Genomic DNA, 24,100 nt, shown 5'->3' on the forward strand with positions numbered 1-24,100 from the left:
CTTACTTCACTCTGTATAATAGGCTCCAGTTTCATCCACCTCATTAGAACTGATTCAAATGTATTCTTTTTAATGGCTGAGTAATACTCCATTGTGTTTACCGTAGCTTTCTTATCCATTCATCTGCTGATGGACATCTAGGTTGCTTCCATGTCCTGGCTATTCTAAACAGTGCTGCGATGAACATTGGGGTACACGTGTCTCTTTCCCTTCCAGTTTCCTCAGTGTGTATGCCCAGCAGTGGGATTGCTGGATCATAAGGCAGTTCTATTTCCAGTTTTTTAAGGAATCTCCACACTGTTCTCCATAGTGGCTGTACTAGTTTGCATTCCCACCAACAGTGTAAGAGGGTTCCCTTTTCTCCACACCCTCTCCAGCATTTATTACTTGTAGACTTTTGGATCGCAGCCATTCTGACTGGCGTGAAATGGTACCTCATAGTGGTTTTGATTTGCATTTCTCTGATAATGAGTGATGTTGAGCATCTTTTCATGTGTTTGTTAGCCATCTGTATGTCTTCTTTGGAGAAATGTCTATTTAGTTCTTTGGCCCATTTTTTGATTGGGTCATTTATTTTTCTGGAGTTGAGCTGTAGGAGTTGCTTGTATATTTTTGAGATTAGTTGTTTGTCAGTTGCTTCATTTGCTATTATCTTCTCCCATTCTGAAGGCTGTCTTTTCACCTTGCTAATAGTTTCCTTTGATGTGCAGAAGCTTTTAAGGTTAATTAGGTCCCATTTGTTTATTTTCTGGGAGGTGGGTCATAGAGGATCCTGCTGTAATGTATGTCAGAGAGTGTTTTGCCTATGTTCTCCTCTAGGAGTTTTATAGTTTCTGGTCTTACGTTTAGATCTTTAATCCATTTTGAGTTTATTTTTGTGTATGGTGTTAGCAAGTGTTCTAGTTTCATTCTTTTACAAGTGGTTGACCAGAGTTCCCAGCACCACTTGTTAAAGAGATTGTCTTTAATCCATTGTATATTCTTGCCTCCTTTGTCAAAGATAAGGTGTCCATATGTGCGTGGATTTATCTCTGGGCTTTCTATTTTGTTCCATTGATCTATATTTCTGTCTTTGTGCCAGTACCATACTGTCTTGATAACTGTGGCTTTGTAGTAGAGCCTGAAGTCAGGTAGGTTGATTCCTCCAGTTCCATTCTTCTTTCTCAAGATCACTTTGGCTATTCGAGGTTTTTTGTATTTCCATACAAATTTTGAAATTATTTTTTCTAGCTCTGTGAAGAATGCTGTTGGTACCTTGATAGGGACTGCATTGAATCTATAGATTAGCACAGGGATTTAAGTCCCAATGTACCTGGTAAAATAAGAGGCCATCTGCTTATTGTTCAACTAGTCAAGACCTGCTCATCTCAGGTAGGTTTCCAGTTCCTAACTTAAAGAATGTAGAAGAAAGTACTTAACATTTTGAGGAAACAAATTGTAAATGAACCATTTTGTGCCAGCTTACTCATTAAAATCTGAAATCAGTGGCTAGAAATATTTCGATTTCAGAATCACAAGAATCTGAACTTGTTAATATGCACAATGCAACTATTTGTTTTATCTTGCTCTTTAGTCACAGGAAATATTTACTCTTTTTATCTTTGGAAAAATGTATACATGAATTTAAAGCATGTTTTGTTTTATTAAAATAGAGTAGGTACCACAATAAAAATAAAAACATGTACAAATTCATCTCCATGTGAACCACATGCCATGTTTACTTAGTTCTGAGGGAAAAAATTCACTGCTTACATTCTATTCTTACAAACATTGACATGTATACACATACACATATATTACAAAGAGAAAAGTCTATGCATTTTAGAAACATTATTGTCCCTCATCTTATTTCCAATTTAGTAACTAACAGGCCTTTTAAAATATAAAATTATGAGAATTATACAATACATTCTGTTGTTTTCACTTCCTTTTAGCTCTTTTCCCCCACTCATTAAGAGATTCACCTTTTGACAACTACCACTACACAAAGAGGTAATGAACATTGTGGGAAAGCAAGAATAAATTTCTAGAACACCAGGTCAATAATATTTAATTCATGTCTCAGCAAATACTGAACATAACATAAACTAAAACAAGTAATATAATTACTTTTTTTTATTACTAGCCATTGATATATTCATTGTTTCTGTAACTAAGTCAAATTCTCTGAAACCAATCATGCTTTTTTGAGAAACATAAAATTTTTTATCATTTTTTGTATCTAAGTGACTATTTTCAGCCCTCATAAATGCTCAGTCCTATGTCTTACAGTCTGGTCTCTCTAACACTGCTGTCTCTTCTAGGTTTTTCTCAAGAGGTAAAGGGTCAAATTTCTCTAAATCTACTCCCTGGAATGAAGAAACTAACACTCAGAGAACAGCTTGTAGAAAGTAACAAACCTCATGAATGACATCTAGATTTACATCCAATATCTCAAAGGTCTTTCTCAGATACTTTTTTATTATTGCAGAATAGACAGCTATGCCTCTTTAAAGAGTGGGTGCATGACTGAATAATTTTCTAAGTATAAAAAGACACACAGAAAAATATATTCTGTCTTATCACATTTTGTAGATGCCGAAAAGTGTTACACATGCAAGTGTCCTTTTCTTGATAATTTTCTCAAGTTTACATCAGAACTAAGAATGGATAGAAGGAATTGCTCCTCCATAACTGAATTCATTTTCTTGGGAATTACTGATAATGCTGTGAACAAAGTGATCCTACTTACCATATTTCTCCTTGTTTATCTCATTACTCTTCTGGCAAATCTTGGAATGATAACTCTGATCAGAATGGATCCCCAGCTGCACAGACCCATGTACTTTTTCCTTAGCCACCTCTCCTTCAGTAACCTCAGCATTTCCACACCAGTTGGCCCCAAGATGCTGGTGGACCTGTTTGCTAAGAACAAATCAATTCCCTTCTATGGCTGTGCTCTGCAATTATTGATGCTCTATACCTTTATAGACTGTGAGTGTCTCCTGCTGGCAGTGATGACCTATGACTGGTACAAGGCCGTCAGCAGCCCCTTGCTCTATGCAGTGAGCATGTCCAGCAGGGTGTGCTCCCTGCTTGTGGCTGGAGTTTATCTGGTGAGTATAGCAGAGACATTGATACACACAACATTAGCATTCCGCTTATGTTTCTGTGGGTCAAATGAGATTAATCACTTTTTTTGGAGATGTTGCTCCTCTTTTATTGATATCTTGCTCAGATACAGAGGTCAATGTGTTACTGATATTTACTGCTTTTGGCTTCATTGAACTGAGTACCATTTCAGGAGTTCTTGTCTCTTATTGTTATATTATACTATCAGTCTTGAAGATCCACTCTGCCAAAGTGTTGCAGGAAAGGGGACCCCTTCCAGGGTCCGAAACTGGGCTCTTGTCTAACACTTAGAAAATAATTGTCTGAGGGGACATGTGTTGACAAAGCAAGAGATTTTATTGGGAAGGGCACCCGGGTGGAGAGCAGTAGGGTAAGGGAACCCAGGAGAACAGTTCTGCCACGTGGCTTTCAGTCTTGGGTTTTATGGTGATGGGATTAGTTTCTGGGTGGTCTTTGGCCAATCGTTCTAATTCAGAGTCTTTTCTGGTGGTGCATGCATTGCTCAGCCAAGATGGATGCTAGCCAGAGGGATTCTGGGAAGTGAACAGACACGGGGTGTCTCTTTTCGACTTTTCCCTAACTCTTCCGGTTGCTGCTGCTGCTGCTAAGTTGCTTCAGTCGTGTCCGACTCTGTGTGAGCCCACAGACGGCAGCCCACCAGGCTTCCCGTCCCTGGATTCTCCAGGTAAGAACACTGAAGTGGGTTGCCATTTCCTTCTCCAATGCATGAAAGTGAAAAGTGAAAGTGACGTCGCTCAGTCCTGTCCGACTCTAGCGACCCCATGGACTGCAGCCTACCAGCTCTACCAACTCTTCCAGTTGGTGGTGGCTTATTTGTTCCATATTCTTTATCAGGATCTTGTGTCATAAAACAACTCATGCAAATGCTTACTATGGTGCCTGGCCAGGGTGGGCGGTTTCAATCAGTGTGCTCCCCGTAACAATTTCCCCCTGAGAGACTTCATACTCAAGATGCTTTTTGGGAATTCGGGTGGAGGTCTCTTTTTTCTGTAACATTTTTCTTCTGTGCATGGGGATAGGCCTGTCTAGCAGAGCAGAAGTCTCTCTACCAGATCTAAGTCAAGGTGTTTTTTGTCTGAAACCCTTGTAATAACAGCAATTTAGTTTGAAACTGTTGGCCCCTCTCGGAGATGAAATAGACCAAACAGGAGACCTAACAGGATGGTCATCTCTGGTCCCCGGAAACAGAAGGCAACATTTGGGATGAGGGTTGTAGGGTTTGTGACCCTTTTCGTTTGATTGGTGGTGAGGCAACAGAGCTGTGTTCCAGGAATCTTGTGTTCAGTCTGAAGTTACCATCTTCACCTGGGTGGGGGCTCTAGTTCTGTAGAAGAACTCAAAGACATTGTTATGTATATTTTTTTGAATAGGAACCAGGACTCTGTCTGGAGGCTGTACCAACCTTTGATTGTTTTTCTTGTTTTTTGTATCTCCTCTCTTTCCTGTTTAGCAATTGTTTGAATCTACCCTTTGGAACTCAGGGAAGGTCAAGGAGGCTGAATGAAGTCTATATCTTACAGACAAGAAATGGAGAACACAGAATAGATTTTTATTCCAGAGCCTCACTGAGTTTTACTGTGTTTTAATTTAGGGAACTAGGCAGCTATGACTGTGATAACTTCCTGTCAAAATGGAGCATAGGACTGTCTCAGCTTGGAGTATAGACACTGAATTGGAAGTATTTCTGAGTTTCAAGTTCTAGATCTGAGTCTTGTATGATTAAAATCTCAATCTCTTGGTCTGCCATTTTGGTGCAACAGATCCAATTAGAAGTAGTTGGAGGAGTGATAACTGGAATTTAGTAGACAAAATAAATTTTATTATTTTTTTTTAGAAGAATAGGCCTGAAACCTAGTCTGGACCTGGCACTTTGGGGAGACTTGTAGCCAGGTAGCCAGTTGTCTAGTTTTATAAAAAGTAAGATTGTAGTTGCTAGCTTCTAGCAGACATTGTTTTGAGAATGATGGTATCTAAGCTTGACACGACTCAGAAAGCTCAAGTGTTTAGTAATACAAGGTCTAATCTGAAAGTACATCCAGAGCATCACCTAGTAATTTTTCAAGATATCTGAACCATAGCTATTCTATTTTGACTTTTAATTGTAAACTTTTCCTTAATAGCCAAAGCAGATTTCACTGTTAATGACGTCAGTGTTTTTTTAGGTATAAGAAGATGTAAGAATTGGGACTCTAAAATCTTTTCTTGAAAAGATCTAACTATCTGAAGTCCTGTTCTGCCAGATTTTTTCAGAGCACAGAGTGCCTCATTTCTGGTTTTCACCCTGAGCTCTTTTCAGGGGCCTTGAAAGTCAACAGCTGTAGCAGCCATGATTTAATCTTTGTAGATGTAGATGGCAAGTGTCAGTCTTCAGTTGGCAGAGCCCCTTTTGGTTTATAAACTTGACCATGATTTTGAGGGGGGCATTTTATGACCATTTTATCTCATGGTGTTGAGAATGTCTATTCTCAGGTTTGGCGAAGAGACTAGGCCATAAAATAGTTTCTAAAACTTTCTGGACCACCTGTCTTACTAGCCTCTTGGTCTAGGAAAATATTTCTTCTTTTTGTTTCTTTCTATATATACAGTTATATTGTTACCATCGTTGATCTCATATGGGACTATGTATTATTTTATTAGAGGCCTCAGACACACATTTGGCAGTGTAAAAAATAGCAATTTTGTAAAACAGGTGAAATATAAATAACATAGCCAGCAGTATTAGTAAAGTCACAAGTAAGACTAAAGAGCTTTTATTAGATGTAGCCCAGTATATCTCAGGTCATCTGACTTAGTCTACTATGTAGAATATTTATCTTTTAGGGAAATTATATATTGGCAACACTGTCTATAAGGCATATAGCCCAGCTTTTTTTAGTGTTAATAGACTGATTATCTTTAGTATGATTTAATTGTTTTTAACACAGAGGACACTTTAAACCTAAATTACCATAGCCTGGTGTTATCTATATAAATCTATCTCATAATTTGGGAGGTTTTTTTCTTTTTCTTTTGGTTGAAACTTTTTTTGTTTTGATTGAGCTTGAGTAGTAGAAAAATCTCAAGTTTATGGCCAGAGTCAGAGCAGGCATTATTAATTGGCCTGGTGAGGGGATCCCATCTAGTAATATCACAGTGACCTGAATATGACTATACGTTTTTTTTTAAGTAAATTTTTTTAGGGCCAACAAGTTAGAGTATTGTAGTAGAGAAATTTACCAAGGTAACCCAGAACTAGACACAGGTAATTGGCCACAAACCCAACAACTGGATTAATTTTTAAAACTAGCATAGGATCAGGCCTATGATAGAAAAGCGTTTGATTTATATGCAAAGGTATAAGAAGTCAAGAAAACATAAATGATCATATGAATCAGGTCCAGCATCTTGGGCAAGTTGTTTACCTCTGATGTCATCGTCTTTTCATCTTGGTGTAGTGTAGTTTTTCTTGCTTGAGCATCATTTTAAGGTGAGATCAGGTCAATTGTCTTTTTTATAGACCAATCTAGTATAGGGGCCTTTGGAAGTGGGAATTAATATAATAGTTAATTTCCCTTCAGTTTCATTGTGTATGAGCTAGTTAAGAGTACCTGATAAGAAAGTCCTTTTATCTAGGATGGAGGCAGTCTCTTAAATTATGTCTTTTTTTAGTCCTGGTGGCAGGTCATGAGGCATCTGATCTTTATCCAAAGATAGATTACTGAGATAAGCTTCAGAAACAAACTTAGGGTGTTCTTTAGGAATTTAATTAAATTTTAGATTAATATCACATAACAGCAAAGAACTATCTAAGCGATGAGTTTTAAGTAGATGCAGACCTCTATTAACAAACTGGTATTTAACATTTATTGAAACATCTTTTTCTCTCTAAAATTACCCTCATTTTTATCAAATATAGCCAAATTAAGGCTAGCTTGTTTGCAAAATAGATCTGTTTTTACTAATTTTGGTCTGATGATTTATATAACCATAATTGATCATAGACTTTTTATTTTGTTGAAACATTTATAGAATCTCAGACTGAACTGTTAAAATAAAACAGGGCTGGGAAACTCACACAAAGGCTTATCACAGATTTTGCCTAACAAATCTAGGTGAATTTTTCCCTTTTTAAGGTCTCAAAAATTCTTTGAGATTTTTGTACCTGTTAGTGAGATAACCTTTTTAGTTTATTTGGTAAACTTACTGGAAACCTAAGAGTTTTGTTTTGTTTAAAACATATAATTTTACCAAATTATTTTTATAATTAGTTTGAGAGGAAGGTTTTTCTTACTCCTGGAAAACACAAGATTCAAATCTGAAATTTTTTAGATAGAAACCATAAAGTTATAAGCGTATTTGCTGGTTCATTTAGTCTTTTGTTAACTTTTGTGAAGTCATCAGGTTTTTCATTAGAATACCAGGACATATCAAAATGTTAAGAACTGTATATAATTTTTAGGATATCTGTATTAGTAATTTTACCATAAATTATAAACATGGGCAGATTTATTATTCATTTGATAATCTTTTTTAGGTAATTTAACAAACCAAATAAACACAGTTTAATATATTTTTGGGGATGTTTCAGGGGCCCTCTGAAGCACCCCAAAGTTAGCTAAAGGTCAAAGGAACTTCAAAAGAATTTGATTTAGGACGTTTTATCGAAAAGATCAATTAAAAGGGTTTAGAACATTTGGTCAGATTTACCCACTCCAGTGTGCTTGCCTGGAGACTCCTAGGGATGGCGGAGCCTGGTGGGCTGCCGTCTATGGGATCGCACAGAGTCAGACATGAATGAAGTGACTTAGCAGTAGTAGCAGTTAGTGTTGGTGGGTGCATCATTTAGCTTGTTGATATGTCACAATAGGCGTAAATACCAAGGCTTAAGGTCTAGTGAAAGTCAGCTCTGCCATCTTGGACCTAGTAGATGCTAACCAGTTTTTTTTTAAGGCTGTGTCATTTTAAGCAAAATCCATTTATCTAACTAATTGCAATTTAATTTTGGAAAATCTTGATCATGTATAACTCTTTTTAGTATTTTTTATACCTTTTTTTTCCACTGAAAACACATTTTTCACTTTTTTTTTAGCAACTAAGAGCTAACTTTTATATTAGCATTTTATTGATTGGTGAGCATAAATACCAGTGATAAATTTTAAAACCCTTGCTTTTTTAGAACATTTTAGGATGGCACCAAACATTATTTATTTATAGTCTCAAATCTCTTTAGTTTCTCTGTAAAAGGAAATTAGTAAATGTTTTAAAATCTTATTTTATTTGGAAATGACCTAACTATTCCATAGACTTCCAACACTTAGCACACTTGGCACAACCCTTAGAAATTTAAGTTATGCCAATCTGGAGAGACTATGTTAGACAGATATTTTTAAAGAATAATTATTCTTAATAGAGTTTATATAAAAGCTCATATTTCATTTACATTTTTTAGAAGATTTTTCACTCGAGGTAATTTCTTTGTTGACAAACTTGTAACAGATATAATATTTAACTTATATTAAACATAGGTACAATGAAAATATTTTATTTAATGTTAATTACTCTAAGACATGTCTATATTAGATAGGTAAACAAACAAACATTAATATCAAGCATTTAATACTGAATATTTCTCAGTTCACATGAACCTGGAATTTATTGTTTAATTTAGAATTATTTGATTTGTAAGCACTTACCTTTTTTTAAGCCAAATAAATAGAGCTCATTTACAAATTAACCTCAAAAAATATTACCCAGAGACAAAGACATACCAAGACATATTTAGACAGACACAGTGCAAGATCTAGCTTTATTTTCTAAGTTTAGTCATGAATTAGATATTACAATATAAAATTTACCAGTTTATAAAAAAACAGTTGAAATGCATAAAATTTTTAAAGTCTTTTCCCCTTTTTCCTTCAGTCTCAGGAATCAGAGATGGTCTACATAAGTGTTCCTGAGAGCCCTGGTCTCAATGCACAGGGAAAGGAAATCAAGTTCTAACAAAATGGCAGCAGATCTAAACCAAATGGTGGCCAGAAAAAGCAAAATGGCCGTCAAAAATCACAACACAGAACACAGAGTTAAAACACACACATATAAACCTGGCAGTCCTCATCAGACACTCCTTAAATACAAGAATACAGTCTCTCAGAAAACCTCTTATAGAGACACAGAACTTCAGATCCAAATACTAACAGAGTAAAGGAAAATATCTCAGGTCTTCAAAGATTTCAAAGAGAGGAAAGGAAGCCAGGTTGAAAGAAGAAGGGTGAGGAGGTGGGAGAGGGGGGCAAAAGGGTTGGCCTTACAGATGTCTCCTGCCACCTGAAGATACCCAGGCGTTATGGGACTTTACCCTGGGCCTCCAGAGAAGGGAGGACTGGAACTCAGCCCTACCAGAAATCAGACCAGACCAGAACCAGAATTTGAGCTCTCTGCTGAGAGAAGGTGATCAGTCTCCAATCTTCAGCTTAGGCTGAGGCCCTTTGGCCAGATTCCTGCATCCAGGACTGGGGGACTAGAAAAACAGGGAAGGATAGGAAGGGTTAAGGAGAGGAAAGAGAGAGGAAAGGGCAGAGAGGTCAATAAAGTCTCTTGTTTGTTACCCGGTGGGGGCATTCTGGCAAGTTGTGTGCATCAGCAGGAGACCAGGGACAAAAGGGTCCCAGTTGCAGCCACTGGGTCTGGTCCATTGGCAGGCAACCTGTCCCCTGAGTACCCCGAGTGGTCAGGATGCCGGTGTCCGTGAAGAAGAGTCCCACCGGAGTCGCCATTTGTTGCAGGAAAGGGTACCTCTTCCAGGGCCTGAAACTGGGCTCTTGTCTAACATTCTGAGAATGTTAGACAAGAATTGTCTGAGGAGACATGTGCTGACAAAGCAAGAGATTTTATTGAGAAGGGCACCCGGGTGGAGAGCAGTAGGGTAAGGGAACCCAGGAGAACAGCTGTGCCACGTGGCTTGCAGTCTCGGGTTTTATGGTGATGGGATTAATTTCCAGGTGGTCTTTGGCCAATCATTCTAATTCAGAGTCTTTCCTGGTGGTGCACGCATTGCTCAGCCAAGATGGATGCTAGCAAGAGGGATTCTGGGAAGTGAATGGACATGCGGTGTCTCCTTTCAACCTTTCCCGAACTTTTCCAGTTGGTGGTGACTTATTAGTTCCATATTCTTTATCAGGATCTCCTGTCATAAAACAATTCATGCAAATGGTTACTATGGTACCTAGCCAGGGTGGGCGATTTCAATCAGTGTGCTTCCCCTAACAAAAGGGGGAGTTCAAAGCTTTCTCTACCTGCATCTCTCACCTAACTTCTGTGGCAATTTTCCAGGGAACAGTGCTCTTCATGTAGTTCAGGCTGAGTTCTTCCTACTCTCTCAGTTCAGTTCAGTTGAGTTGCTCAGTCATGTCCGACTCTTTGCGACCCCATGAAACACAGCACGCCAGGCCTCCCTGTCCATCACCAACTCCCGGAGTTCACTCAAACTCACGTCCATCAAGTCTGTGATGCCATCCAGCCATCTCATCCTCTGTCGTCCCCTTCTCCTCCTGCCCCCAATCCCTCCCAGCATCAGAGTCTTTTCCAATGAGTCAACTCTTCACATGAGGTGGCCAAAGTAATGGAGTTTCAGCTTTAGAATCATTCCTTCCAAAGAAATCCCAGGGCTGATCTTCTTCACTAGATGAAGACAAAATGACCTCTTTGTTTTACACCCTTGTGATTCCCAGGTTAAACCCTCTGATTTATAGCCTAAGGAATAAGGATGTAAAACAGGCCCTGAAAAAATTGAAGAATAAATGGTTTTAAAAATTTATATTTTGTATATGTGCACACATACACATCCATACATATATGGTGATTGTTGATTTATTAAACTTAAATGGTAGGTTACAAGAGAAACATAATTTCTATTTGAAGTATATTGCTATTTCCCTCACTTGTCATGCTTCTTTATATTTCTGGAATTTGTATATGGTATTAGCTTCTGGGAAAACTTTTTCTGACTTTTTCCATATGTTAGTTTGAAAGGTTGTTGCTGAACAAAAAGATGCCAGGATTCTTGGCCTCAGGAGGAGAAGAATTCAATCTGGGGCCAGTGATGAGGCTTGATCACTCAGAGCTTTTGTGTAATAAAGTTTTATGAAAGTATAAAGGCGATAGAGAAGGCTTCTGACATAGGCATCAGAAGAGGGCAGAAAGAGTACCCCCCTGCTAGTCTTCAGCTGGATGTTATGTAGTCACTACTGCTGCTAAGTCACTTCAGTCGTGTTCAACTCTGTGCGACCCCATAGACGGCAGCCCACCAGGCTCCGCCGTCCCTGGGATTCTCCAGGCAAGAACACTGGAGTGGGTTGCCATTTCCTTCTCCAATGCATGAAAGTGAAAAGTGAAAGTGTAAAGTGAAAGTGAAGACGCTCAGTCGTGTCCAACTCCTAGCGACCTCATGGACTGCAGCCTACCAGGTTCCTCCGCCCATGGGATTTTCCAGGCAAGAGTGCTGGAGTGGGCTGCCATTGCCTTCTCCAACAGTCTGTTAATGAAAGAAAGGAATGTCTTAAAACTCAGAATGGCACCAGGCCCCTCACCCATAAGAGGCATTTTGGATAATCTTGGCACCCGATGATTCATCCCGGGCCATAAAACAATTGACTTGAATCTTGTAGAAAGGCAGATTACCATACAAATAGTTTTGTTTACATAGATTAGGGTAACAATATCTGAATATAACATACTGGTTTGTCAAGTAGGTTCTGAGCCATTATGCAGAACAGACTTGAAGACAGAGTCTGGGGTAAATGCATAGCACATTAGCATAGCTTAAGACAAACATTTCCATAAGAAAAATGCATTGATTAACTCAAGGTTTGAGAATAGTTAACTTCAGGTGAAACCAGGTGTCATTATGGCAACACAGTATTTTAAGATAAAAGTGAAAGTGAAAGTGAAAGTGAAGTCGTGTCTGACTCTTTGTGACCCCATGGACTGTAGCCTACTAGGCTCCTCCATCCATGGGATTCTCCAGGCAAGAATACTGGAGTGGGCTGCCATTTCCTTCTCCAGGGGATCTTCCCGACTCAGGGATCGAACCCAGGTCTCCCGCATTTCAGGCAGTTGCTTTAACCTCCTTTTAAATTTGTATAGAGAAGGAAAAAAAATATCACTAGTTTGTTTCCTTCTGCCGCTTAAGAGAGATAAAAATGTCTGACACTTGCAGCCTATTTCCTCCATTTGGAGACCCATGGCCTTCCTGCCTGTTACCATCTCAAGTTTTTGTTCAGTTTTTAGTCAAGCACTATTTAAATTACACTAAGATTTATAGTGCATTTTATTCATTGGTCTTTGAGCTTTTCAGTTCTTTATGTACTACAATATATCTTGTAGTTTAAATACTACTAAATATAAACTAGTATTAAAGTATTAACTAAACAGTCAGGTAATTCATAATAAGCCTGAAATTCATCATTAGATAACATATAGTGGTCTATTATTCAAAAATAAAAATACCTAAAACCAGTCTAAAGGAATGGCATCTTTGGATATTCAGTCAAATCAGAAAAGAATTCAATTTTTAGACAAAAAAAAAAAAAAAAAATAGCAGGCAGAGGATCTGACAGTTACTCTGATCTTGAAATGCATGAGTCCATGCCTGTTAGAAGTCAAATTGGCTACAACATGGAAGAACCATGAGGGGCATATGCTAAGTTAAATAATTCATACAGAGGAAGACGAGTGCTGTACAGTCTCATATGCATGTAGAATCCAGTTGGTCAAATACATAGAAATAGAGAATAGATTGGCTGTTGGTACAGGCTGAAAGGTGGGAGCAATGGGTGATGTTGGTCAAAGTTTACAGACTTTCTGTTACTCGATGAGTAAGTCATAGGGTCTAATGTGCACTGTGACTCTAGTTAACAGTTGTGTATTGTAAGACTGAAATTTGCTGAGAGAGTAGACCTTAAGGGTTTCCATGGTATGCACACTCAAAGTGATAGCTGTATACATTGATGAATGTGTTAACTAACTTTATTGTGGTAATTATTTCACAGTGTAACATATATTAAATCTTCATGCCCTGTACCATATGCATGTTATTTGTCAATTTTATCTGAATACAGCTTGAAAAAAAAAGAGTAAAAGAAGATAAGAGACAGTGGACAGAATCATGGTAAAATACATAATTGTGCTTCATTATCAACTATCAATTCTTCTGTGATTCTCTGCACACCAATTTCCTTCCCCTTTTCCTTATTCTTGCTGCTGCTGCTGCTGCTAAATCGCTTAAGTCGTGTCCGACTCTGTGTGCCCTATAGACGGCAGCCCACCAGGCTCCTCCGTCCCTGGGATTCTCCAGGCAAGAACACTGGAGTGGGTTGCCATTTCCTTCTCCAATGCATGAAAGTGAAAAGTGAACGTGAAGTCGCTCAGTCATGTCCGACTCTTAGCAACCCCATGGACTGCAGCCTACCAGGCTCCTCTGTCCATGGGATTTTCCAGGCAAGAGTACTGGAGTGGGATTCCATTGCCTTCTCCATTTCCTTATTCTTAGCTCTGGTTAAATATCCCTCTTTGTAAAAAACAAAAAACCTCCTATTTAAAAGTATTACTTTATATCATCCTGTTTATCAGAGTTCTTTGCTAAAGAATGAGCATTACATTATGTAAACAAAGCACTACATGTTGCCTGGAAGGTCAAATAAACAAATATGTAATAAATTAAAAATAGAAGACAACAGTTTTTCACTGATAATTATATGTCTATTATATGTTAATACAATTGTATATGTCAATTATATGTCAATACAAAATTGGGCATCCCTGGTGGCTCAAGATGGTAAAGCATCTGCCTGCAATGCTGGAAGACATGGGTTCAATGCCTGGGTCAGGAAGATCCCCTGGAGAAGGAAATGGCAATCCACTCCAGTATTCTTGCCTGGAAAGTTCCATGGGATGAGGAGCCTGGTAGGCCACAGTCCACAGAGTCGCAAAGAGTCAGATACAACTGAATGACTTCACTTTCACTTTCCTTAATGCATAATTAAATGAGGGCTTGATAAGTAGCTTAAAAATGTATTGTTGTAGCAATGTGTTCTGGGAAACAAACTCACTCAGAAGGACAATGCAGATAGTGGAGTGCATTTTATTACATTGGCGGGCCCAAGGCAGAGTCTCCTCTTAGCCAAGGACCCCGACCAGTTTTTCTGAAAACCTTATATACCCTAAGTGTACGTGCCCAAACCGAACTCTGCAAATTCCCTGAAACCAGTCTAAACAAAGGAAAAGAAAGATACAATCAAAGTTAACCCGTGATTCATATGCCTTATGCCTAGGTAGTTAAGCGTGGACAATTATCAATAAGCCTGTGATCATACCCCAATAAGCATAATAGGATTTATGATTCTATTATAATAGAATCATGTGTATTCGGTTACACAGATAATTAGGGTATTCTTTTAGGCAACAGAGGGTCTAGGTATGAGCCGTGGGGCTCTTCCATCCAGAGGGCCTGGTTTTCCAGTTGGTATGTTGTTTCCATACATACTGGGCATATAGCTCAGAGTCCACAGTCCAGCCCAAGATGGAGTCCTGCTTTCAAGATGGAGCCTGTTCATTCTGTTTCCTCCTTCAGTATATCAGAATACAGTTAGCATATTGAATACATATACACAAGTTTGTTTGGAAGGTGCATAAAATGGTTTTGGACATTAAGATAATATACTATAAAGACATGCTTATTAACTTCACTAGAAAGAATAAGCTCTAAGTTCTTGCTATTTGACTGTTTCATCTGCCTTTGATCTGGTTTCCTGAAGGCTAAAGCACTAAATTAGTTTGCTGAGAAAGCTAGGATGTGACAATGTATTTTAAATACCATAATGTACTGAAAGAGACTGATATCTATCCATTACAATTATAAAATTAAAAGCCTTTGATGGTCTTCAATTTTCTATCTGCCATTGTAAAATGTCCTTATGTGACAATATTTCAGAATGGAAAAATAAAGCCTACATAATTTCTCTGTTGTTCAAGGTGGTATTTGTAAAACATTATGACATGTTAAGAAAAACTCTTAACTTCTTACATAATATAAAAGACTTAAATGTGTGCTCCTGGCATACTTTATTGATTCACTCAAACTTCTTTTGACTTGTTGCAACAACAAGGCAGCAACATGGCAGCAAACATAGTCAGAAATATAGCCAATCAAAATGGGTATCAATGGATTACCATTAATTCAGAGATTAATAAACATGGATCTAATTAATCCATCTTCATATATATGATCAGTTTTACATCAGCATCTAAAGACTGATTCAATATGAATACTAGCCCATTTTATTGTATCTAGTGAGTAATACATAAAGAGAAGAAAATTTTAAGCCCATTAAATGGGCTTCCAAAAATAGAACTGATTCGGTTGATTGTAGGCTTCCTCTCCTTGAATTGAAGAAATTAATGAGAAATTATGGAAATTTTTAAAGATAATTTCTAAGTCAGATAGGAATTTAGGCAAAATGATTCTTCTTTCCCGATGTTAATCTGAAACAAAAAATGGAACAATACAACACAAAATTTATTTTAGCCTGTCAATTTCAGTATTCTTCATTCTTTTCCATTTTAATGTCTTTACATCATATTCTCCTCCTACATGCACCAATGACTCATGGAAAATATCATTGCACAAATGCAATTTATCAATGACAGATGTAATGTTTTAATATTACAGTCAAATTCCTATATCTTGACCTCTTTCTTCATCCTTGCCACTGAAATACTTTAGCATCAACATGGCAATCACCGACTCAATGGCTTGAGTTTGAGCAAGCTCTGGAGTTGGTGATGGACAGGGAACCCTGGCATGCTGCAGTCCATGGGCTCACAAAAAGTCGGACATGACTGAGTGACTGAACTGAACTGAAACATGGCAAGGTGATGTTAGATTTGGTAAATGTCTAATGCAAAAGACAGACACACTCATACCTGTTATAAGCTGTACAAGTAAACTACTTACAAATAGAACAGCAGTAATGTTCATGACACCAGTAAGTAGGGGGATCTGGGTTAAAGCTAGAGACAGAAATCTTTAACTTCCCTGGATGGCTTTCTCTTTAGTTAGAATCATGCTATGAACCAGGAAGGAATACCACTCTAAATACCACACTCTTACTTTCTATCCCTCAGATCACCCTGTGTAGAAAAGGGATTTAAGATAGATTACCTCTAAGGTTCTTTCCATGTGAAATGATCTGCCTCTATAAAATATAACTTTACTCTTGTGTAAATCCATCCATATCATTGGAAACAATATATTAAAAAAAGAGTCACTTCACATTCAATCAAAGAATTGATCTGAACATATAGGTTGGTTATCTCAGGTGGTAAAAAATCCACTTGCAGTGCAGGAGACCCTAGTTCAATTCCTAGGTTGGGAAGATCCCCTGGAGAAGGGATAGGCTACCCACTCCAGTATTCTAGGGCTTCCCTTGTGGTTCAGCTGGTAAAAAATCCACCTGAAATGCAGGAAATCTGGGTTCATTCCCTGGGTTGGGAAGATCCCCTGGAGAAGGGAAAGGCTACCCACACCAGTATTCTGGCCTGGAGAATTCCATGGACTGTATAGTCCATGGGGTTGCAAAGAGGTGGACATGACTGAATGATTTTCACTCACTCACTCAACCTGAAATGTCAGTTACATGAAGCCATCAAGGCAGTGTGAATTTCAATAGGCCAAAAACTTTTTAAAAACAGCTGTTTTACATGCCCTGTTATCCAAGTTCAAAATCTCATGGACTCCTTATGAGAAGGTAACAGGAAGGAAGGCTAGAGATCCCCAAAGAGAGGAAATAGACTGCAAGTGGCAGATAGTTTGCATGTTTGTTTTGTTTGTTCCTTCTCTATACAAAATTAAAAGGAGGTTTGTTTAAAATTCTGTGTTGTCAGAATGACACCTGGTTCAGCCTGGACTTAATTTTTCTCAAACCTTGAACTGATAATGACTCAACAAATCCGTGTGTCCTACTCATGGAAATGTTCTCTTAAGCTATTTAATGAAACTATGTATTTGCTTGGAAATCTGTCTTTCTTTAAGTTTCATGTCAATTGTTTTATGGCTGGGGATGACTCACCTTGTGCCCCATGCTATCTCAAAATGCATGTTGTGGGAGAAGGGCCTGATGCAATTCTCTCAGTTTTGAGGTGATTCTTTAACAGATATATAACTCCTTGTTAAAAGCTAGCAAGGGGGCCACTCTTTCTGCCCCCTTCTGATGTCTATGTTAGAGCTTCCTCTATCCCCTTATACTTTAATAAAACTTTATTACACAAGAACTTCAAGTGATCAAGCCTCCTTTCTAACACCAGATAAAAATCCTGTCCTCTGGAGGTCATGAATTCTGGAGTAGCTCATGGCTCAAGGCTGCAAACTTTCACTTATAGAAGTGGATATCCAACTTTATTAGTATGCAAGTAAATGAAAGTGAAATAAAATGTTGAGTTGTGTTGACATTTACCAAATGGCAGAAGTACTTTTTTACATATCAAATAGTAAACAAGTATCTACTACTGTTGAGGATGTGAAACAATCAGTTTTTATGCATTGACAGTAGACTGAGATTTGACACTGCACTTGGAAAAATTCTATGTCTGAATCTCCTGTAGCTGGACAAATAAATGTCCTAGTGAAAGGTTGTTGTTGAATCATGCAAAGACACCAGTATTCTTGGCCCCCGGAGGAGATGAATTCAATCTGGGGCCAGAGACGAGGCTTGATTGCTCAGAGCTTTTGTGTAATAAAGTTTTATTAAAGTATAAAGGAGATACAGAAAGCTTCTGACATAGGCATCAGAAAGGGGCAGAAAGAGCACCCCCCTGCTAGTCTTCAGCTGGATGTTATATAGTCACTAGCAGTCTGTTAATGAAAGAAAGGGATGTCTTAAAATTCAGAATGGCACCAGGCCCCTCACCCATAAGATGCATTTTGGGATAATCTTGGCACCAAATGGTTTATCCTGGGCCATAAAATGATTAACTTGAATCTTGAAGAAGGGCAGACCACCATACAAATAGTTTCATTTACATAGATTAGGGGAACAATATCTGAGTATAACATACTGGTTTGTCAAGTAGGTTCTGAGCCAAGAGGCAGAACGACTTGAAGACAGTTTGGGGGTAAATGCATAGCACATTAGCATAGCTTAAGACAAACATTTCCATAAGAAAAAGGCATTGGTTAACTTCAGGTGAAACCAGGTGTCATTATGGCTACACAGTATTTTAAGAGAAACCTCCTTTTAAATTTGTATAGAGAAGGAAAAAATATCACTAGTTTGTTTCCTCCTACCGCTTAAGAAAGATAAAAATGTCTGACACTTGCAGGCTATTTCCTCCGTTTGGAGACCCCTGGCCTTCCTGCCTGATACCCTCTCACTAGGACCAAAATATCATTTCTAGAAGCATGTCCAAGTGTACAGAATGAATATGGACCCAAAAGACATGCATAGAAATGTTCACCATTGTATTAATTACAGTAGTATAACACCCAAAGCAACTCATTTCTTTTAATACATTAGATCAAGACGACATACTTTCCTGAAAGTATTTAATAGTGTATATTTTAGGGTTTGTAGACCATAAAATTTTGGTACATCTAAATTGTTTTGTCCTCTATCACAAAAGCAGCCATCCATAATACATGAATAAATGGTGTGTCACAGCTCCAATAAAACTTGGCAGGTCAAGTTTACTGATTCCTGCTTTAGATGAGACAAATGACTTTATGATAAGTTTGTATGCTGGAGAAGTACACAGCAATGAGAATAAATAACTACATCCTCATACAAGAGCATGGGGAAACTTCACAAACATAATCGCCAGACATAGAAGTGCAAAAGCTATATGATCTCACTACTTTGTACCTTAAAAATATACAAAGTCACATATCATATGGAAAAATCAATTTCTGATGGATGTAGGGACAATTTCTGAGAATTTAGTAATGTTCTTTTTTTGGTCTGATTCTGAGTGCAGGAATCTTTCCATTTTTGAAAATTTTTTTGCAGTATACATTTTTAGATGAAATTTTTTTCTGTATGTGTAGTATATTTTAATTTTTGTATCTATGAGATTGTAAAAAATGTTATATTTATTTTTAATTCTAAAATTTTCTTATATAAAGTGATTATTCATATAGATTTATGAAATTGATGTAGAGCATAAGTACCAGAGTATCTCAGTACATTATTCATCTTTGTATCACTGAAAGCGCTCCCTTGCTTGCAGAAAAGCACTGCATTTGCCCACCCACTGACTCTCCTGGTTACTCTCACAGCAGCGGGGAGCTCGAATGTACTTTAGTACCAGACCATGCAATGAGCTCTGTGTCATAGTACTCTACGTTTGAGGAACAGACCATTATAGTCTAAAAAAGGTCATCTTCTGGGTAGTATTTGCCAACATAGAGTTGTTTTTGTGTCAGCAGAGACACCAGGGAAAACCTAAATAATGACTTTTCCCCCTCACTTCCATAGGAAACATACATTTTCTCCTTAATGTTCATTGCAGCACTGTTTATAATAGCCAGGACATGGAAGCAACCTAGATGTCCATCAGCAGATGAATGGATAAGAAAGCTGTGGTATATATACACAATGGAATATTATTCAGCCATTAAAAAGAATACATTTGGATCAGTTCTAATGAGGTGGATGAAACTGGAGCCTATTATACAGAGTGAAGTAAGCCAGAAAGAAAAACACCAATACAGTATACTAACACATATATATGGAATTTAGAAAGATGGTAACGATAACACTGTATGTGACACAGCAAAAGAGACACAGATGTATAGAACAGTCTTTTGGACCCTGTGGGAGAGGGAGAGGGTGGGATGATTTGGGAGAATGGCATTGAAACATATATAATATCATATAAGAAACGAATCACCAGTCCAGGTTTGATGCAGGATACTGGATACTTGGGGCTGGTGTACTGGGGTGACCCAGAGGGATGGTACGGGAAGGGAGGTGGGAGGGGGGTTCAGGATGGAGAACACGTGTATACCTGTGGCGGATTCATGTTGATGTATGGCAAAATCAATACAATATTGTAAAGTAATTAGTCTCCAATTAAAATAAATAAATTAAAAAAAAGTTATTTGCCAAAAAAAAGATGTTTTTTGATTACTTAAAATCTCCATTTTTAATGAAGCACAAGTCCCATTGGGAGATATTTTAGGTTACCCACCTTGCAATTAATAATGTAGCTGCCCAAACTCAGGTTTAAATTGTTATGTGGGGGAAGATAGAAACAATATTAGTCCAAATGTTTTTTGAGGAGCAGGCCTGTTAAAAAGTTAACACTTGCTTCTGGCTGAACAAAATGTAACCCAAGGGATTTTTGCATCCCTGAAGATAGGGATGTACCTGAAGGAAACATTAATTTGGATAGGAGTAGAATTAGGGGACTGAGAACAATTCTACATACACCATATGTGTAATAGAGAAGTAAGTAATGACAGCAAAACTCTTTTGAAACATAATCAGGTTCTTGATTTTGTGTGTGAATGTGTGTATGTATATGTGTGTGTGTGTGCTCAGTCATGTCTGACTCTTTGCAACCCCTAGATTGTAGCCTGCCAGGCTCCTTGGCTCATGGAATTTTCCAGGCAAGAATACTGGAGTGTGGTGCCATTTCGTCCTCTGGGGATCTTCCTGACTCAGGGATCGAACATATGTCTCCTGAGTCTCCTTCATTGGTAGTTGGATTCTTTACCACTGAGCCACATGGTAGCCCTTCTTAATTTTAGTGGGAAATTAATAGCAATTATATTGTGGTTTGAGATTTGCCTCAATGATATCTTCACAGGTTACAGTTAACATTTTAGTGTTGGGCTCCTCATAGCCAAGAATGACAATGACATATAAACAGGCATTAAAATTGCCATAAGAATCACTTTTACAAAATTATATACATTCTATATTTATGAATTTTAGCATACTGATTTTCTCAGATGTATAGAAAAAAAAGTAGGAAAACAAACAGAAAAAAATAAAAAAGAACTGAGAAAACACCCAAACTGATAAGAAAGCCTGTGTTTCTGTAAATTCATAAATGATAATTCATATGAAATAGAAAATTAATTATGACCAGAATACACAGAAGAACTGTACAAAAAAGATCCTCACGACCCAGACAATCACGATGGTGTGATCACCCACCTAGAGCCAGATATCCTGGAATGTGAAGTCAAGTGGGCCTTAGAAAGCATCACTTTGAACAAAGCTAGTGGAGGTGATGGAATTCCAGTTGAGCTATTTCAAATCCCGAAAGATGATGCTGTGAAAGTGCTGCATTCAATATGCCAGCAAATTTGGAGAACTCAGCAGTGACCACAGGACTGGAAAAGGTCAGTTTTCATTCCAATCCCAAAGAAAGGCAATGCCAAAGAATGCTCAAACTACCACACAATTGCACTCATCTCACATGCTAGTAAAGTAATGCTGAAAATTCTCCAAGCCAGGCTTCAGCAATACGTGAACCACAAACTTCCAGTTGTTCAAGATGGTTTTAGAAAAGTCAGAGGAGCCAGAGACCAGATTGCCAACATCTGCTGGATCATCAAAAAGGCAAGGGAGTTCCAGAAGAACATCTATTTCTGCTTTATTGACTATGCCAAAGCCTTTGACTGTGTGGATCACAATAAACTGTGGAAAATTCTCTAAGAGATGGGAATACCAGACCACCTGATTTGCCTCTTGAGAAATTTGTATGCAGGTCAGGAAGCAACAGTTAGAACTGGACATGGAACAACAGACTGGTTCCAAATAGGAAAAGAGTACGTCAAGGCTGTATATTGTCATTCTGCTTATTTAACTTTTATGCATAGTACATCATGAGAAATGCTGGGTTGGAAGAAGCACAAGCTGGAATCAAGATTGCCAGGAGAAACATCAATAACCTCAGATATGCAGATGACACCACTCTTATGGCAGAAAGTGAAGAGGAACTAAAAAGCCTCTTGCTGAAGGTGAAAGAGGAGAGTGAAAAAGTTGGCTTAAAGCTCAACATTCAGAAAACGAAGATCATGGTATCTGGTCCCACCACTTCATGGGAAATAGATGGGGAAACAGTGGAAACAGTGTCAGACTTTATATTTGGGGGCTCCCAAGTCACTGCAGCTGGTGACTGCAGCCATGAAATTAAAAGACGTTTACTCCTTGGAAGGAAATTTATGACCAACCTAGATAGCATATTGAAAAGCAGAGACATTACTTTGCCAACAAAGGTCCGTCTAGTCAAGGCTATGGTTTTTCCAGTGGTCTTGTATGGATGTGAGAGTTGGACTGTAAAGAAAGCTAAGCACCGAAGAATTGATGCTTTTGAACTGTGGTGTTGGAGAAGACTCTTGAGAGTCCCTTGGACTGCAAGGAGATCCAGCCAGTCTGTCCTGAAGGAGATCAGCCCTGGGATTTCTTTGGAAGGAATGATGCTAAAGCTGAAACTCCAGTACTTTGGCCACCTCATGTGAAGAGTTGACTCATTGGAAAAGACTCTGATGCTGGGAGGGATTGGGGGCAGGAGGAGAAGGGGACGACAGAGGATGAGGTGGCATCACTGACTCGATGGACGTGAGTCTGAGTGAACACTGGGAGTTGGTGATGGACAGGGAGGTCTGGTGTGCTGCGATTCATGGGGTCACAAATAGTTGGACACGACTGAGCGACTGAACTGAACTGAACTAAACTGAAGATGATCTTATTTGTCATCTTTGTTATTGTCTATCTCATTAACATTTTGGCAAATCTTGGAATGATTATTTTAATTAGGATGGATCCCCAGCTGTACACATACACACCTATGTACTTTTTCTTCAGCCACCTCTCCTTCTGTGACCTCTTCTATTCCACAGCCATTGACCCCAAGATGTTGTTGGACCTTTTAGCCAAAAAGAGGTCAATCTCCTTCTGTAGCTGTTCTGCAATTTTTGGTCTTCTCTTCTTTATAGATTGTGAGTGTCTCCTGCTGGCAGTGATGGCCTATGACTGGTACAAGGCTGTCAGCAGCCCCTTGCTCTATGCAGTCAGCATGTCCAGCGGGGTGTGCTCCCTGCTCATGGCTGGGGTTTACCTGGTGGGAATGGCAGATGCCTTGATTCACACAACATTAGCATTCCACTTATGCTTCTGTGGGCCAAATGTGATTAACCACTTTTTTGTGACTTACTTGCACTTCTCTCCCTTTCCTGCTCTGATACATGTGTCACTGAGTTGGCATTATTCATTGTTTTTTGGCTGTGTTGAACTGACCTCCATTTCAGGAGTCCTTGTCTCTTACTGTTATATCATCCTAGCAGTCTTGAAGATCCTCTCTGTTGAGGGGAGGTTCAAAGCTTTCTCTATCTGCACTTCCCACCTAACTGTTATGGCAATTTTCCAGGGAACTGTATTTTTCATGTATTTCAGGCCGAGTTCATCCTACTCTCTAGATGAAGACAAAATGTCCTCGTTGTTATACACCCTTGTGATTCCCATGTTAAACCCTCTGATTTACAGCCTAAGGAACAAGGATGTGAAACGGGCCCTGCAAAAACTGAAACTTTAAATATGATTTTAAAGGTCTGTATTTCATACACTCTCACAGTCACAAGTACACACATATTTTTGTTTTTGTTTTTATAAACTTATACTGTGTGATGCGAGATAAAGTTGTCGTAAATAGTTCAAATGAGAATCTGTTGTTATAATGTCTAAGTTTTAGAAATATTTTAGTTCTGAAATATTACATACTTCAATTCATGTATCAAGAATTTATATATGACAATTTCCCTTTGTTGAAAACTTTCCAGAATTTTCTAATTTTGTCAAATTTTGCTGGTTTATTCTTTCATTTTAATAATATTTGGGCTACCTTAAGAATTATTGTATTTCCTGAGAAATCTTTGAGTCTCTTTATGTTCTATGGTATACACTGTACTTTCTATACTAATGAATATAAA

General features: G+C 38.3%; 2 pseudogenes; both read left to right on the forward strand.

Moving 5' to 3' along the window:
• The first annotated feature begins 2,645 nt into the window (after nucleotides 1-2,645).
• Nucleotides 2,646-10,917, forward strand: LOC102391291 (annotated as a pseudogene).
• A 2,020-nt stretch (nucleotides 10,918-12,937) lies between these two features.
• Nucleotides 12,938-23,706, forward strand: LOC112577742 (annotated as a pseudogene).
• The last annotated feature ends 394 nt before the right edge of the window (nucleotides 23,707-24,100 follow it).

Source organism: Bubalus bubalis, chromosome 17 (genome assembly GCF_019923935.1).
Source record: "Bubalus bubalis isolate 160015118507 breed Murrah chromosome 17, NDDB_SH_1, whole genome shotgun sequence".
Taxonomy (NCBI): Eukaryota; Metazoa; Chordata; class Mammalia; order Artiodactyla; family Bovidae; genus Bubalus; species Bubalus bubalis.